We start from the raw sequence: 15,777 nt of genomic DNA on the forward strand, positions 1-15,777 counted from the left end.
AATTCTTCAGTTTAGAATTCAGATTAAAATATTAAATATTCTATTGCACTTTGCCTTTATTATGTGTTAGGTATTTTTTGAAGGTATTTTATGAATAAATTCTTATCAGTTTTATATGACTATTAAGTATTAGTAGTGAAAAGTCACCAACATCAAAATTAAGTTTGTTTCCAGTGTATTATATAGTATTAAGTTGAGAATGTCCTACTAAAAAAGTATTTGTATTCTTCAATTTAATGGTGTGTTAGGAGTGTTTTTATCACAAAAATATTTTTAAAGTGACTCAGTGCTGTAGTGACCTCTAAAAACACAACGCACTGCCTTTGAGTCCAATCCAACTCATACTGACCCTTTCTTGGGTTTCCAAGGTGGTGTAACTACAGAAGTAGATCGCCCAACTTTCCTTCTGAGGAGTGGCTGGTGAGTTGAACCGCCAGCCTTCTGGTTAGCAGTCAAATGCCTTAAGCACTATAGAAAATAGACTTTTTGGTGTGTGTGTCTGTGGCTGGAATCATGGAGGGTGACAAAGAGAAAAAGAAGGTGCCCGCTGTGCCAGAAACTCTTAAGAAAAAGCGAAGGAATTTCGCAGAACTAAACAGCAAGCTCCTGAGAAAGAAGTTTGCCCAAAAGATGCTACAAAAAGGCAAGGAGGAAGCTTACCTATGAAAAAGTAAGCACTATCACAAGGAATATAGGCAGATGTACAGAACTGAGATTCGAATGGCTAGAATGGCAAGGAAAGCTGGCAACTTCTATGTACCTGGAGAACACAAACTGGCATTTGTTATCAGGATCAGAGGTATCAATGGTGTGAGCCCAAAGGTTCAAAAAGTGTTGCAGCTTCTTCACCTTCACCAGATCTTCAGTGGCACCTTTGTTAAGCTCAATAAGGCTTCAATTAACATGCTGAAGATTGCGGAACCATATATCGTATGGGGGTATCCAAATCTGAAGTCAGTGAAGGAACTGATCTACAAGCTTGGTTATGGCAAAATCAATAAGAAGTGAATTGCCCTGACAGATAACACTTTGATTGCACGCTCTCTTGGTAAATACGGCATCATCTGCATGAAGAATCTGATTCATGAGATCTATACCTTTGGAAAACGCTTCAAAGAAGCAAACAACTTACTGTGGCCCTTCAAATTATCTTCTCCAAGAGGCAGAATGAAGGAAAAGACCACCCATTTTGTAGAAGGTGGAGATGCTGGCAACAGAGAAGACCAGCTCAACAGGCTTATTAGAAAGATGAACTAGGTGTCTACCATGACTATTTTTGTAATCTGGTCAGTTAATAAAATACAAACTGTTTCAAATTGAAAAAAAAAAAAAATAAATGTTTTAAAAAATTTTATAACATGCTTTTTTTGTATTGAAATATTTTGAGACAGTGCTTAAAATTGAACATCATGTCACATTAGATTTAATTATTAATAAATATGTAGGAGAAATAGTTTAATATTGCTACTTTCAAAACATCACAAAATCTTGGGATGAACAAAATTTGAGTTAATATAAAAATGCAATATTATTTGCAATATAAGAAATGAATTTGATAGCCATATTTCTTTCATTTGCAGAATATAAATTCGAGATTATGAGTAAAAAACAGATTAAAACTGGTTCAGTTGTGGTCAACAAAGTAAAACCAGAACAGAACTGAATTTTTAAAATTTTGGTGACTGGGATTATAATCAGAACAGGAAAACTTACAATTTGAAGCTGTCCTGTAAGGAGGCAGGGCAAGAATTAATCACTATTCCCATTTTACACGTGGAAATCTTGGGCCCCAAAGGCCCGGCTATTCATTCACCTTAGCTCTAGCAGATGGCAGGTGGCTCCAGCTTCCTCCCTGAGTTCTTGCTCCTTCTATTACAGCCTTAGGTTCTGCAGGGGGTGTTTTACAAAAGCCAATGCTTCCTGGGACCCAATTTAATCTCCTTCATTTCCAGAGATAGTGTTCATGCAAGTACCAATTATTACCATCTACAGTGTAATGGAGCATTTAAAAAAAGAGAGATACCATCTTATTCTAATGATCACCTTTCTGCCTGTGGTCAGATTAAAACCCCAGAAAAAAAAAAAAGTATTTCAGAAGATGAAACAAAAGTCATTCTCCCTTGTTCTCTGCATTTGATTCCATTTTCTTTCCTGTTCCCAATACTGTTTCAAATGAGTATACAGTTAAGCATTCATTTTCTGAGTCATCCAGTATATAATTGTTGAGGAAATAACTGTGTTGAACCTGTCATAGCTAATTTATTGTCATGTACTGTGCTGAGCTGAATGGGACAAATAGTGACATTACTGAGTTTCAACTAGATCTCTGGGCTCCCCACCCCCACTGCACAAGGGCACCTCTACTTCTAGAGCATATATCGGGTTTTTCCATGAGGTTTTGTTTGTTTCTTTTTTTTTCAAAAAAAAAAAAAGGCAGGAAGGAGGTGAAAACTCTGGTTCTACATGACAATAGATATGGCTAAAAAAGAAACTCAAAATGGAAGGAAGGGACTTTGTGGATAAAAGAAAATGAGACTCTAGATGATAACAAAAATAAAATTTTGCATTTCTAAATTATTTACTAAGAGCTCTGGTAGCTCAATGCCTAAGGCACTTGGCTGTTAACCAGAAGGCTGGTGGTTCAACCCCACCAGCCACTCCTCAGAAGGAAGGTTGGGCAATCTACTTCCGTAGTGACACCACCTCGGAAAGCCAAGGAGGGGTCACTATGAGTTGGGTCTGACTTGATGGCACATAACAACAACAACAGAGTAGATCATTAGTCATTGCAGATATTCTTTAGTTCTTACAGTTTTTCATGATCGAATTTAGGAAAAAGAAGTAATTGTAAAGGATTTCAAACAATGGAAACCAAACAATGTTGCTAAGTTTATAAAAGAGAATCCATGAAGATAAACTAGACAAAATCTATTTTATTAAATAGTCTTCAGGGATGATTTCAGTTACCACCATTGCTCCAACTTCCTAGATTCAAAATCTCAGCTGAATTTGCTCGTGAGGCAATTACTGAACATTTAGTATGTACCAGACACTGTTCTAGACACTGAGGATACAGTAGCGAATAAACAGATAAATTGCCTGCCATCAAAGAGCTTACATTCTGATGGAGGATACAGATAATAAACAAGTTAAAAATACACTAAACAAATAAATGCATAAATGCTATGAAGAAAATTGGCAAATAACACATATTTCTTATTCAATAAATGATTAATAAATGAATGGATGGGTGGATAGATGGATGGATGGATGAATCATGATTGAGAGTCTTTGAAAACACAAGAAACTCCTCTATGGAGTAAGAATCAGCTTGGAACTCATGTCAAACTGGTGGATATCAGCTCAGGACATTCCAGGAAGGGTTACTCTGCCCATTTGACCTCTCATTCTCTTCTTTTCAACTTGAATGGAGCCAGAGTGGAGGGTGAGGTGCTCATGAGCAGAAAGAAAAAGCTGAAAACATCCTCCTTTTCACTGAATGTGGCAAGTCTGAGGTAGGCCCATCTGAGGAAAGAGAGAGGACTGTTAGTGTTTTGCTAAAGTTCAGGACTTTTTATTTCCACAAAGGATTTAATATATAAGTTGTTGACATGATACATAATTTATTATTTATTATACTTTTTTATTATCTGTTTTACTCTGCTAGAAGATAAGCAGAAAATGGGTCTGTTTTGTCCCCTGATTTATTCCTGGTGCATAGAAAGGTTCCTATTCCATATTAGGTGTTCAATAAATATTTACTGAAATTAAAAAAAAAAAGGTTTGTGTTACATTCATCAATCATACAAATGCAACCACTGTCATGGAGTCAGATCTGACTCCTACCGACCCCTCCTTGGTTTCCTGAGCCGGTATCACTAGGAAAGTAGATTGCCCAACCTTCCTTCCGTGGAGTGACTGGTGGGTTTGAACTGCCAGACTTCTGGTTAGCAGTCAAATGCCTTAGGCACTACGTCACCAGAGCTCCTACATTCATTAATAGAATGCTATTAAAAAAAGAAGTTAAAAAGACAAGCCATAATTTGCAATGCATATAACAAAGGAGTAGCATACAGGCTATATGAAAAATTCCTCCAAATTAATGAGACAAAGACAAAATGCCCAACTGAAAATTTGACAAAGATACTTGATTGAGCACTTGACAAAAGAAAAAATGAAATTATAATTATAAGATGCTTTTACTTAGCATAAATCAAGCAAATGCAAAATAAACCACAATGAGATTCTATAACACATCCACCAGAGTAGCAAAAATTTAAATTCCTAACAACACCAAGCATTGGCCAGCATGAGAGTCAACAAGAGCTCCTACACAGTGCTGGTGGGAATGTGATTTGATGTAATCACTTTGGAAAATAGTCCAGCATTGCCTAGTGAGTGTGAAAATGTATATGCTTGTCCACCTAGCATTTTCAGCCCTAGGTATATGCCCAAGAGAAATATTTGCATGTTCCTTCTATATGTGCAGGAATGTTCACAGGAGCAATGTTTGTAATAGCTCAAAACTGGAGAGGGGGGATCCAAATGTTCATAAACTAAAATAATAAAATATATAAATTATTGTGTGTTTATTCAATGGAATAGAACAATAAAAAGAAATGAACTGGCTTCACACATTGACACAGTCCAACCTCAAAAACCTTACACTGAAAGAAAAAAACAAATAAGGAAGAATATATATAGTGTGATTCAATTTACCTGAAGATAAAAGCAAACTACTATATATTGTTTATGGATGTGTATGAACGCTTAGGAATCACCAAAGGGAGAAATGATTGGTGAGGGCCATGCAAAAGACTTCTAAGTCATTGGCATTTTTCTTTTTCTTCATCTGCTAGAGGTTACAGAGGGGTTCCTTTATAATTTTTTAAATTCTATATTAGTAATTGCTGCACTAATGCTCTATTACAACTCACAGATCTCAGTGGTATACAATAACAAATATTTGTTGTTCCTGCTCTAGAAGCTGAGGGTTAGCTGGACTTGAATGCAGACTGTGGGTGGGGTTCAAGTGTGTTTCACTTGCCTCCTCATTTTCCTTCGACTGGAAGTTACCCAGGGCTTCCAGTGTTCTCACCAAAGCTGGTAGAAGCACAAGAAGCCAAGTTAAATCATACAGGAAGATTTAAAGTTCTCTTTATCTCATAGCTATTAAGATTTCATTGGCTAGCACATGAAAAGACTCTCAATATCATTATTCATTGTGGTTGTTGTTGCTAAGGAAGCACAAATCAAAGCTATAACGTGATAATTCCTCACAATGATTAGAACTCGAGTAATCAAAAAGATGAACACTATCAAGTGTTGGTGAGGATGTGGAGAAACTGGAACTCTCATACATTACTGGTAAAACAATCAAAAACCAACACATTACCGTCGAGTCGATTTTGACTCCTAGCGACCCCTCCTTGGGTTTTTGAAGCGGTATCATTACGGAAGTAGATTGCCTAACCTTCCTTCTGAGGAGTAGCTGGTGGGTTTGAACTTCCAGCCCTCTGGTTAGCAGTCAAATGCCTTAGGCACTATGCCACCAGAGCTCCTTCTATTTCAAGGTATATATGCAAGAGAATTGAAAGCAAATGTCCACACAGAAACTTTTATACAACTGTTCACAACAGCATTATTCATAATAACTAAATAGTAGGAACAACCCACATGTCCACCAACTGATGAATGGATGATGGAATGTGGTATATCCATGCAATGATAAAAAGGAATGAAGTACCAGTATATGCCACAGCATGAGTGAACCTTGAAAACATTGTGCTAAGTGAAAGAAGCCAGAAATATAAGGTCACATATTATATGATTCCATTTATATGAAATGTCCAGAATAGGCAAATCTAAAGAGACAGGAAGTTGATTAAAATTTGGCCAGGACTGCAGATGGAGGCAGGGATGGAGAGTGACTGATAATGAAGATAATGAGTATGAGGTTTTTTTTAGGGGGTGATGAAAATGTTCTGGAATTAAATAGTGGTTGCATAACTTTATGAATATGCTGAAAATTACCAAATTGTACATTTTAAAAATGGTGAATTTTATGGTATGTGAATTACTTCTCAATAAAAAATAAGATCTGCTGACCAAAGTAAGTCAATGAGATAAGAAAATATGTTCTGTATACTCTAGAAAGAGGAATTGCAAATTCACCAAGCGAACACTTGGAAGTATAACTCATAACTAGAAGAGTGAAGAAGTAGAAAAATAATCCAGCCTACTGAAAATAGTTTTATATATTTTTCTGTATTTCAAAATTTCTTTCAAAGTTTATAAAAGAGGGAGAGCCCCAGTGATGCAGTGGTTAAAGTGCTCAGCTGATAACCAAAAGTCAGTAGTATGAGCTCACCAGCTGCTAAACAGGAAAAAAATGTGGAAGTCTGCTTCCATAATGATTACTGCCTTAGAAACATTATGGGGCAGTTCTACTGTCTGATCAGTTGAAAGTGACTTGATGGCAGCGGGTTGGTTTTATAAAGGGGGAAAAGCCTCTTAACAGAGAGAAACTTGGAAATGCCTGTCTTCAATTTTAAAAAATGGTGACATACATATATGTCTGTGCCATAGAGTCAGTTCTGACTCATAGCGATCCCCACTGGGTTTCCAAGACTGTAAATCTTTAGGGAAGTAGATTACATCATCTTCCTTCCATGGAGCAGCTGGTGGGTTTGAACTACTAACCCTCTGGCTAGCAGCCAAATGCCTTACTCACTATACTACCAGAGCTCCTTACTCATACACACACACACACACATACATATAGTATTTATGGTGTGTATGTGTGTAACTCTTTACAGAAACAAACTGCCTCATCTTTCTCCTGCAGAGTTAGCAGCTCAATGCTTTAATCACTGAACTACCAGATAAGTTCTTCTCTGTCCTGTAAGGTCACTAAGAGTCAGAACTGACTTCATGGCAGTGAGTTTGGTTTTGGCTTGGGTGTGTGTAAATATACCTCCTGTAGACATCCTGTTTTAGGAGTTTTGAAATAAAAACACAGAAATTAACCATAAAAATCTCATTAATTAAAGATGAAGAGCAATTTGAATTTGTGAAATACCTGAATGATAAACATTCCTGAGTACACTTTTAATTTTCTCAAGTACAAACAACATAAATCTATGAAAATATCACCTAGTAGAGATCTTTAGACAGTTTAGTGAGAAGCTTTTAGATAGCAATTAGCATGCCAATTATCCATGTATAAATTGTACCTTTGAAGGGCTTAGAGGAATTTTTTAAGTGCTTAAAACATTTTATTCTCTTGGATAAGTTAAATATCTCCTCTTACCCTCTAGGCTTGTTTACATATTTAATGTGTGTTATCTATAAGTAAAATGCTTGCATGGTAAAACAAATCTCAGGACTCAGCCATCATCACCAATTCTAAATCATTGATGTTCCAATTCCATTTGGTTTTACTCAGATTAGATTACTGTGAAGCAGCAAATGGGAAGAAAGAGAAATCTCTCTCTGAGAGTTCACATGCCTGAGTGTTCTGATTTCTGACCCAGTGCTCTCTTCTATAAACTCAAACACACTGCTGTGGTGTCGGATCCGACTCACAGTGACCCCTCCTTGGCTTTCCGAGGCAGTATCACTATGGAAGTAGATTGTCCCACCACTCCTCAGAAGGAAGGTTGGGCAATCTACTTCCATAATGCTTATGTTGGCAAAGGTCAATGCACACCTGAAAGCCAAAGGCCTTCTTCCACAGAAACTCCTTTGTGCAGTAACCAGTAAACAGTTGCTATGGAGTTGATTGGAAATGGAAATACACTCCACCTTTGATGCAAGGAACTACAGTGTCACATTGCAAAACAATGGGTACAGGGAAGGAGAGAAAATCAGGGCCATGAATGTGACTTATCTACCATCATAATAGCAAAAACCTGTAGTCCTGGAGTGTATTTTGACTCATGGCAACCTTTTATGTGTGAAAGTAGAACTGTGCTCCATAGGGGTTTCAATGACTAATTTTTCTGAAGTAGATCATCAACATTTTCTATGGAGGTGCCTCTGGGTGGACTGACATCTTCAACTTTTTGGTTAATAGAAGAGTGCATTAACCATTTGCAGTACTCAGGGACTCTCTCTGCAAACTATATCTCACTAAATCTTCTTGGCTTTATCTAAAACTGATTGCATAACAGAGTCATACCTCTTTCATCCCACTGTATCCAAAATATCCTAGGTAATCAGAAGCAAGAGTCTGCAAACTATGTGCATGCTCCAAAGGAATCATTCTTTTGTTCAAGATCCAAGAGAAACTGGCTATAATCTCCACACACTCGCACACCCTTAAATTACAATTTCTCCCTTGACATTTACTGTTTGAAACTCAGCTCGTCAGAAGGAGGCACACTCTGGGCTAGTTGTTGTTGGGTGCCAGTTAGTCTATTTTAAACTCATAGTGACCCCATGACAGAGTAGAACTGTCCCATAGGATTTCCTAGGCTGTAATCTTTATGCGAGCAGATGGCCTGCTCTTTCTCCCATGGAGCCTCTGTGTGGATTCAAACCACCAACTTTCTGATAGCAGCCAAGTGCTTAACTGTTGCACCACAGAACCCTTGTTTGCCTAGCATACAAGGCAGTGACTAAACCAAGGGCAGAACAGGGAAGGATTGAGGAAGAGAAAGAAAAGGAGCACTGAAGAGGAGAAAACAAAGTAAGAAAAGAGAGAACAACATGTGTGTCAAAAACAATTTCCGGACTAATGGAGAACAGGACTCCTAAAGTTTTAAAACCAAAAAGAGAGAAAGAATAAAAAAGAAAAAAAAAAAAAAATCACAAGAAATGGCCATTCTTCTAGCAGTCCATCAAATGAAAGAAAACTAAAGGAAAGAAAAAAGGGAGTGGCCACTACACAAAAGGAAAACAAAAAAACCACTGCCATCGAGTCTATTTCAACTCATAGAGACCCCCATTGGGTTTCAGAGGCACTGAATCTTTCCAGAAGTAGATTGCCCACTCTTGCTTCTGTGGAGTGGCTGGTGGGTTTGAACCATCAAACTTCTGGTTAGCATTCAGATGCCTTAGCCACTGGGCTACCAGAGCGTCTTGCATAGAAGGAAAGATATACAATATTCTGCACTATGAACAAAATTTGGGGCAACAACCTAATTGTTTTTGTTGTTGTTACGTGCCATCGAGTCAGACCCGACTCATAGCGACCCCTCCTTGGATTTCCAAGGCAGTATCACTACGGAAGTAGATTGCCCCATCTTCCTTCCGAGGAAGGAAGGAATTGAACCACCAGCCTTCTGGTTAGCAGTCAAGTGCCTTAGGCACTACGCTACCAGAGCTCCTAAGAACCTGATTATAATAGGTAAAAATTCAATAATATTTATTGAATAATGTGACAAAAAATAATCATGGGGTTACTTTTCTCTAACCAATTCACAGCTGAATTATTACAATAGTTTTATGTCTCATTCTCTAGTCTCTTCAAACAATATTATTAGCTAACATTTTCTGAAAGATTATTATGTGTCATGCATTTATGCAATATCAAGTATTTTACATATTTTGGCTCATTTATTCCTCACAGTAGCCCTAGAGGTAGGCTTTATTACTATTTAATACTTCCTTTTTAAAAGTGAGAGAACTAAATCCCAGAATGAATCACATACTTGTCAAAGTTTCTACAAAAGAGTTTCTACAGCCTAAGTGGTGTGTCTGATTCAGTACTCATGCTTTTTACCACTGTGCTATAATACACAGTAAGGAGCCCTGGTGGCACAATGGTTAAGAGCTGTGCTGCTCACTAAAACTTGGTCGTTTGAGCCCACCAGCTATTCCACAGGTGGAAGATGTGGCAACCTGCTTCCTTAAAGATTACAGCCTTGGAAACCATATAAGGCAGTTCTATGCTGTACAATAAGGTCATTATGAGTCAGAATCCACTTGATAGCAACAGGTTTTTTTTTTTTTTTTTTTCTGGTTTATGCCACACATTATCACCAGGTTATTTTCTGAAAATACTCTGTCATTCTCTTTTCCAAACCCACAGTATCAAATCTTAAGGGATCTTCAAGGTCTTCACAATGTAAACATAACCTACTTTACTAACCTCACTATTTCCTGATTCAAATTTCCATTCTCTTCAAGATGAGTGCTGCATAACTTCCACACATACCAACTCAATTTACTCCCTTTCCCAAACTTGAAGCATCATCTACTCTCCAATTATTTCAATCTTGCCTGTGCTCCAAGATCCTATTTAAGCCTCATCTGCTCCATTATACCTTTACTAACCAGCAGACACTCATTCGCATGGCTCTCTCATCTGCTATCTCAAATCATACTATCTGTATCACTAATTGCTACTTAATTATAGACTGCCTTGTCTACATCAAGGAGGTCTAGTGCCACAGTGGTTAAGGCATTCGGTTGCTAATCTAAATGTCAGTGGTTCAAAGCCACAGTCACTATTCTGGAGAAAGATGAGGCAGTGTGCTTCAATAAAAATTTACATCCTTGGAATCCCTATGGGGCAGTTCTACTCTGTCCTGTGGGGTGTCTATGAGTGGGAATTGATTTGATTTCAATGGGTTGGCTATATCTAAGTTTTAACTGTGAACTCTAAGAATAAAGGGATCTGGTCTTGCATTTCCTTAAAATCCCCTACATACACTTTTAGGCCCCTAGATAAAGTAAATGGTTAAGCACAGGACTACTAAGCAAAAGGCTGGCAGCCAAACCCACTCAGCAGTGCCTCAGAAGTAAAGCCTAGCAATTTTCTTTCAGTAGGTCACAGCCTTGAAAAACCTATGAAGCAATTCTCCACTGCATTCATGAGATCACCGAGAGTTGGAGTTGACTCAAGAGCAACTGACAACAGCAACAACCATCTATGCCTCTTACATTGAAGGTTGTTATAATTTGAATTGTGTTCCCCAAAAATGTATGTGGAAGCCCTAACCTCCAGTATCTGTGAATGTGATCTGGTTGGAAATAAGGTCTTTGAAGATAATTGAGTTAGCATGAGGTCACACTGGGGTAGGGTAGGTTTTAATCCAATATGACTGGGATCCTTATTAAAGAGAAGAGGCATGGACAGTGCTCTGGTTACCTGTTGTTGTTGTTGCTGTTATGTGACATAGAGTCTGACCCGAATCATTGAGAACCCCGCCTTGGGTTTCTGAGGCAGTATCACTACGGAAGTAGATTGCCCAACCTTCCTTCTGAGGAGTGGCTAGTGGGCTCGAATCACCAGCCTTCTGGTTAGCAGTCAAGTGCCTTAGACACTACACTACCAGAGCTCCTTCTGGTTACCTACTGCTACGCTAACAGAAATATCACAAATGGAATGGCTTTAACAAACAGTTTATTCTCACAGTTCGGGAAGCTAGAAGTCTAAGTTCAAAGTGTCAGGCTCTAGGGGCTGTGTGAAAGCCCCTCGACCTTGGGCTTCAGCTCTGCCTCTTGCTTCCAGCCCACTAAAGCTAGAGGCATCTCTTTACTCAGGCAGCTACTAGCTGCTGAGGCTAACAAGCCCAAGGTCAACAAACAAAATGGCACAGTCCTGATGTTGTCAAACCACACAGCAAGCCATTAACTCAAGTTCATTGTAAGTCCCAAGGCTGGTAGAGCTGGCTGATGAACAATGACATGGATACATGCAGGGCCCAAGCATGCCATAAGCTAGAGACCATTTCCAAAGCTGTTTCTTATATACGGGAAGCAGACCACATACCCAAAGCAGCTACTCAGCTGCTCCAATAGATTCCACCATGGATTGAATTACTAATCTCACCATGGGGAATTCAGCTGCCCAGCCTGTCAACCAGGCCTAGCCAAGTTGACACACAAACTTAAGTACTGCAGACAGTGACTGGAGACAGAAGGAAGAATAGCATATGACCATAGAGGCAGAGATTATAGGTATGTTACAACTGCAAGCCAAGTAATGCCTGGAGTACCAGAATTTCGGACAAACAAGAAAGGATCTTCCTCAGGAGTCTTTGGAGAAAGCATAACCCTGCTAACATCCTGAATTTGAACTTCTAGCCTCCAGAACTGTGAAACAATAAATTTCTGACATTTTATGCTGCCCTGTTTTTAATACTTTGTTACAGAATCCTTGGGAAACAAATACAAAACCCACTGGATCAAGTCAGTTCCAACTCATAGTGACCCTGTAGGACAGAGTAGAACAGTCCCATAGGGTTTCCAAGATGACCCAGAGCAATCTCTCCTTGGGCTTCTGAGGCAGTATCTCTATGAAAGTAGATCACCCAATATTCCTTCTGAGGAGTGGCTGGTGAGTTGGAACCACCAGCCTCTGGTTAGCAGTCAAATGCCTTAGGCACTATGCAACCAGAACTCCCATATCTTTATGGAAGCAGACTGATCTTTTGGTTTGCAGCCAAATGCCTTAATTACTGTGTCACCAGAGTTCCTACAAAAACAGAGAGAGTTAATAAATCATTAAATGAATGAATAAAGAGTATCATATCAATAAATGTCTCACAACTTAGTTAACACTATTTGAGTTTTAGAAATTGGAAATATCATAAGGACAAATGCTTGTTGAAAAGATAAAGTGCATATAAGAAAATAATGTCACAAATAAACATAAAACTGAATCCCATCTACACAACTTATAACTGATTTTCTAACAGAAAATAATAATAAGAGTGTTTCTGAATATGACATTAGCATAAACCCACTGAAAGAAAAAGCTGTAAAATATTTATCCTAAAACAGTATTTAGTTATATATTCTTAATGAAATTGAAAGATGTTCTACAAAGTGTTAATGAACTCAACTCAAATTTGGCATCAGAATCTTCAGTCTGAGCATGAGGAGAAAAGAAAAACTGCCAAAGATGCATTATACCACTTCTTATTCTTACTGTTATAGAAGCAAAGGAAATACACTAAAGTGAGATATAATGTATGAGATGAGCTAACATATGTATTATGTACAGTATTATATAAAGTGAAATTCAGTGTACTTCTGCCTAAAGTTTTTAGAATGATTTTCTTTGGAAGTCTCTAAATATAGGAATATATAAATAATCCTTTCAAAAGTCCATGATTTTCAAGGTTGTGGTGACTTCTCAGCCACAGCCAGCTACCAAGAGGGAGTGAGTAGTTGGAGCTCTGGGCTCAGGACCATTCGCAGGGGACATAAGCTCAATTGGCATAACATATTACACAAAATTATTGTTCCAAAGTAGTGCTGGGATCTTAACATGCTTACAAGAAGCAATGATGGGTCTCTCCTCATCCACAACAAAGAAGAATGAAGAAAACCAAAGATTCATAGGAACAATTTGTCAAAGTGACTGGTACACCATGCGATCCTCAGCTTATATGACCATGAGACCAGAAGACTAGTTGGTGCCTGGCTACCACTGTCAACCATTCAGAGGGGGATCTGTGTAGGAGATCCTGGATAGAGTGGGAGAACAATGGGAAACAAAACTCAAAATCATAAAAAAAAAAAAAAAAAAAAAAGATTGCTGGTCTGATAGATCCTGGTGAGACCCTTGAGACTATAGCCTCTAGCTACCTTTCAGGTCTAGAATTGAACTCACTCGAGGATTTCCAGCCAAATGATTGACAGGCACACGGGCTGAACATTTACATAAGGTACATACACTACTTGGAGCAACCAATCTTGGGAGAACAGAAGGGCAGTGTATGCACCAGAAGACAACTCAGGGGGGCAGGAATGCATAGGAGGGAAAGACATAGGGAAGAGGTAACTACAAGGAGGAAGTGGGAAGAGAGCTGTTACACTGTGGGGAATTGCAGTCAATGTCATGAGATAAAATGTGTATGAACTGCTGTATGGAAAATGAAGTTGCTCTGTAAACTTTCACCCAAATCACAATAAATTAAAAAAAAAAAAAAAAGTCCAAGATGTGGCTCCAAGTCCAAAGTGTGAGCAGATCTCTCAAGGATTTTTTCAAATTATTCTTTCTTTTTTTCCTAAGACATCAGAGTTAGGGGTGATGCCAGGCATCTCACTGTTGGCTCATTTTCTTTCCTGCTACTTGTTCTCCCTCCTAAGCATTCTGGGGAACTTAATATTCCTAATAATATACCTGATACCCATTACCTGCTCCTCCCCCAAAAAAGTAGTGGTAGCTGAGTTGTGGACCTTGTGGAGTTCCCTGCAGTGTAATGGCAAATACCAGTACTGATGTCAAATATGTAGCAATGTACCAGATACAGAAACACATGCTTACTCTTTAGTCAGTGTTTTGGTCCTCTAGGGCCACTCTAACAGAAATACCACAGGGGGATGGCTTGAACAAAGAGAATTATTCTCTTACAGTTCAGAAGGCTAGAAGTCTGAATTCAAAGTGCCAGCTCTAAGGACTGGGTAAAGGCCCCTCAACCTTGGGCTTCAGCTCTGCTTTTTGCTCCCAGCCCACTGAAGCTGGAGGCGTCTCTTCACTCAGTTGCGGGCTGCTGAGACTGAGAGACCCAATGTTGACAAGTTAAATGGCATAGACTGAAGATTAGCAGGCAACATGACAAGCCACTGGTTCAAGTCCAGGAAAAATCCCAAGATTGGCAGACAACATGAATGAAAACTCAGCTACATGGAGGGTCCAAGCATGCCAAAAATCTCAGAGACCTTCCTCAAAATTGTCTTCTTATATACTGGAAACAGACCACATACCCAAGGTAACTACTCAGCTGCTCCAGTAGATTCCACCATGGAGTTGATTACCAATCTCATCATGGGGAGTAACTACATCTAGCTACCCAGCTATTCAAAACCAGCCCCAGCCAAGATGACACATAACCTTACTACCAGTCAGCACAATGAAATTTCTGTCATGCTGCTAGATCCTCCTTCTGTGTAAAATCAGTATATTCTGTTTACACTTGTCATACCTTATTTTATCTGCACAATCTATTGCAATTTAGCCTCTGTTGGCTGTGTTGGAAATAGATTGCTTTTTGTTTCACTGCTTAATGACGAGAAAGTTTTTGTAGTTGTTGTTTTGTTTATTTTTTATCCCTCAACTGCATCCTGAAAAGCTATGGGTGTTAAAATTAGGACATTATAGCTAAGATAGATACTATATTTGTTATAGCCATTGTCAGCTCTCAACACAAAAAAGAGTGATTCCCACACACATGGGTTATAAAACACCATAGTTTGGTTTAAAAAAAAAAAAAGGTATAAAACTAGACCACCCTTGGACCAAATATTAACTCTACAAATTATTGTCTCTATGACTTTGAATGAGATGCTTAACCCTTCTCAAGTTCAGTATTTCCATCTAGAAAATGGTAAGGATGATTATACCAACCTTGCATGGTAGTTGAGAAAATTAGAGATAATATATACAGAGTCCTTAGCAATTATTATTGCATTAAAAATATGGAAGATGTTACTATTATCATTACTATTAGTATCATAAAAATTACGAAAAGCAAGGAAAAGTGAGCACGTTAAGAAATTTACCCAAAGTAAAATAAAGAAATCTGATTTTAGAAATGGCTCCTGGCAAACTTGTGTCTTCAGCTTCTGCTTCCACCCTGGCCCCTTCTAGAGCTTTTCCACTCTCTATAGTTCCTCTTCCTCTAAACCTACATTTCCCTATTGAATCATTCTCTCAGGAAAGGATATGACATCAACTTCAAGAAAACAACATGGTATCTTTCCCAGAGGCATTTACTTTTTAAGTCTTGCAACCACTTTAAAAGAATTTTAGGCATCAGTAAATGGGGGAACTTCCAGAAAAAGATGGTTGACATATTTATTCCATAGAATAATGAC

General features: G+C 38.4%; 1 pseudogene; it reads left to right on the forward strand.

Annotated features, from left to right (window-relative positions):
• The first annotated feature begins 510 nt into the window (after positions 1 to 510).
• On the forward strand, positions 511 to 1,257 carry LOC103197220 (annotated as a pseudogene).
• Positions 1,258 to 15,777: the final 14,520 nt, after the last annotated feature.

The sequence above is a fragment of the Orycteropus afer genome, unplaced genomic scaffold, assembly GCF_000298275.1.
Source record: "Orycteropus afer afer isolate SDZICR_OR568_19922 unplaced genomic scaffold, OryAfe1.0 scaffold00075, whole genome shotgun sequence".
NCBI classification, from domain to species: Eukaryota; Metazoa; Chordata; class Mammalia; order Tubulidentata; family Orycteropodidae; genus Orycteropus; species Orycteropus afer.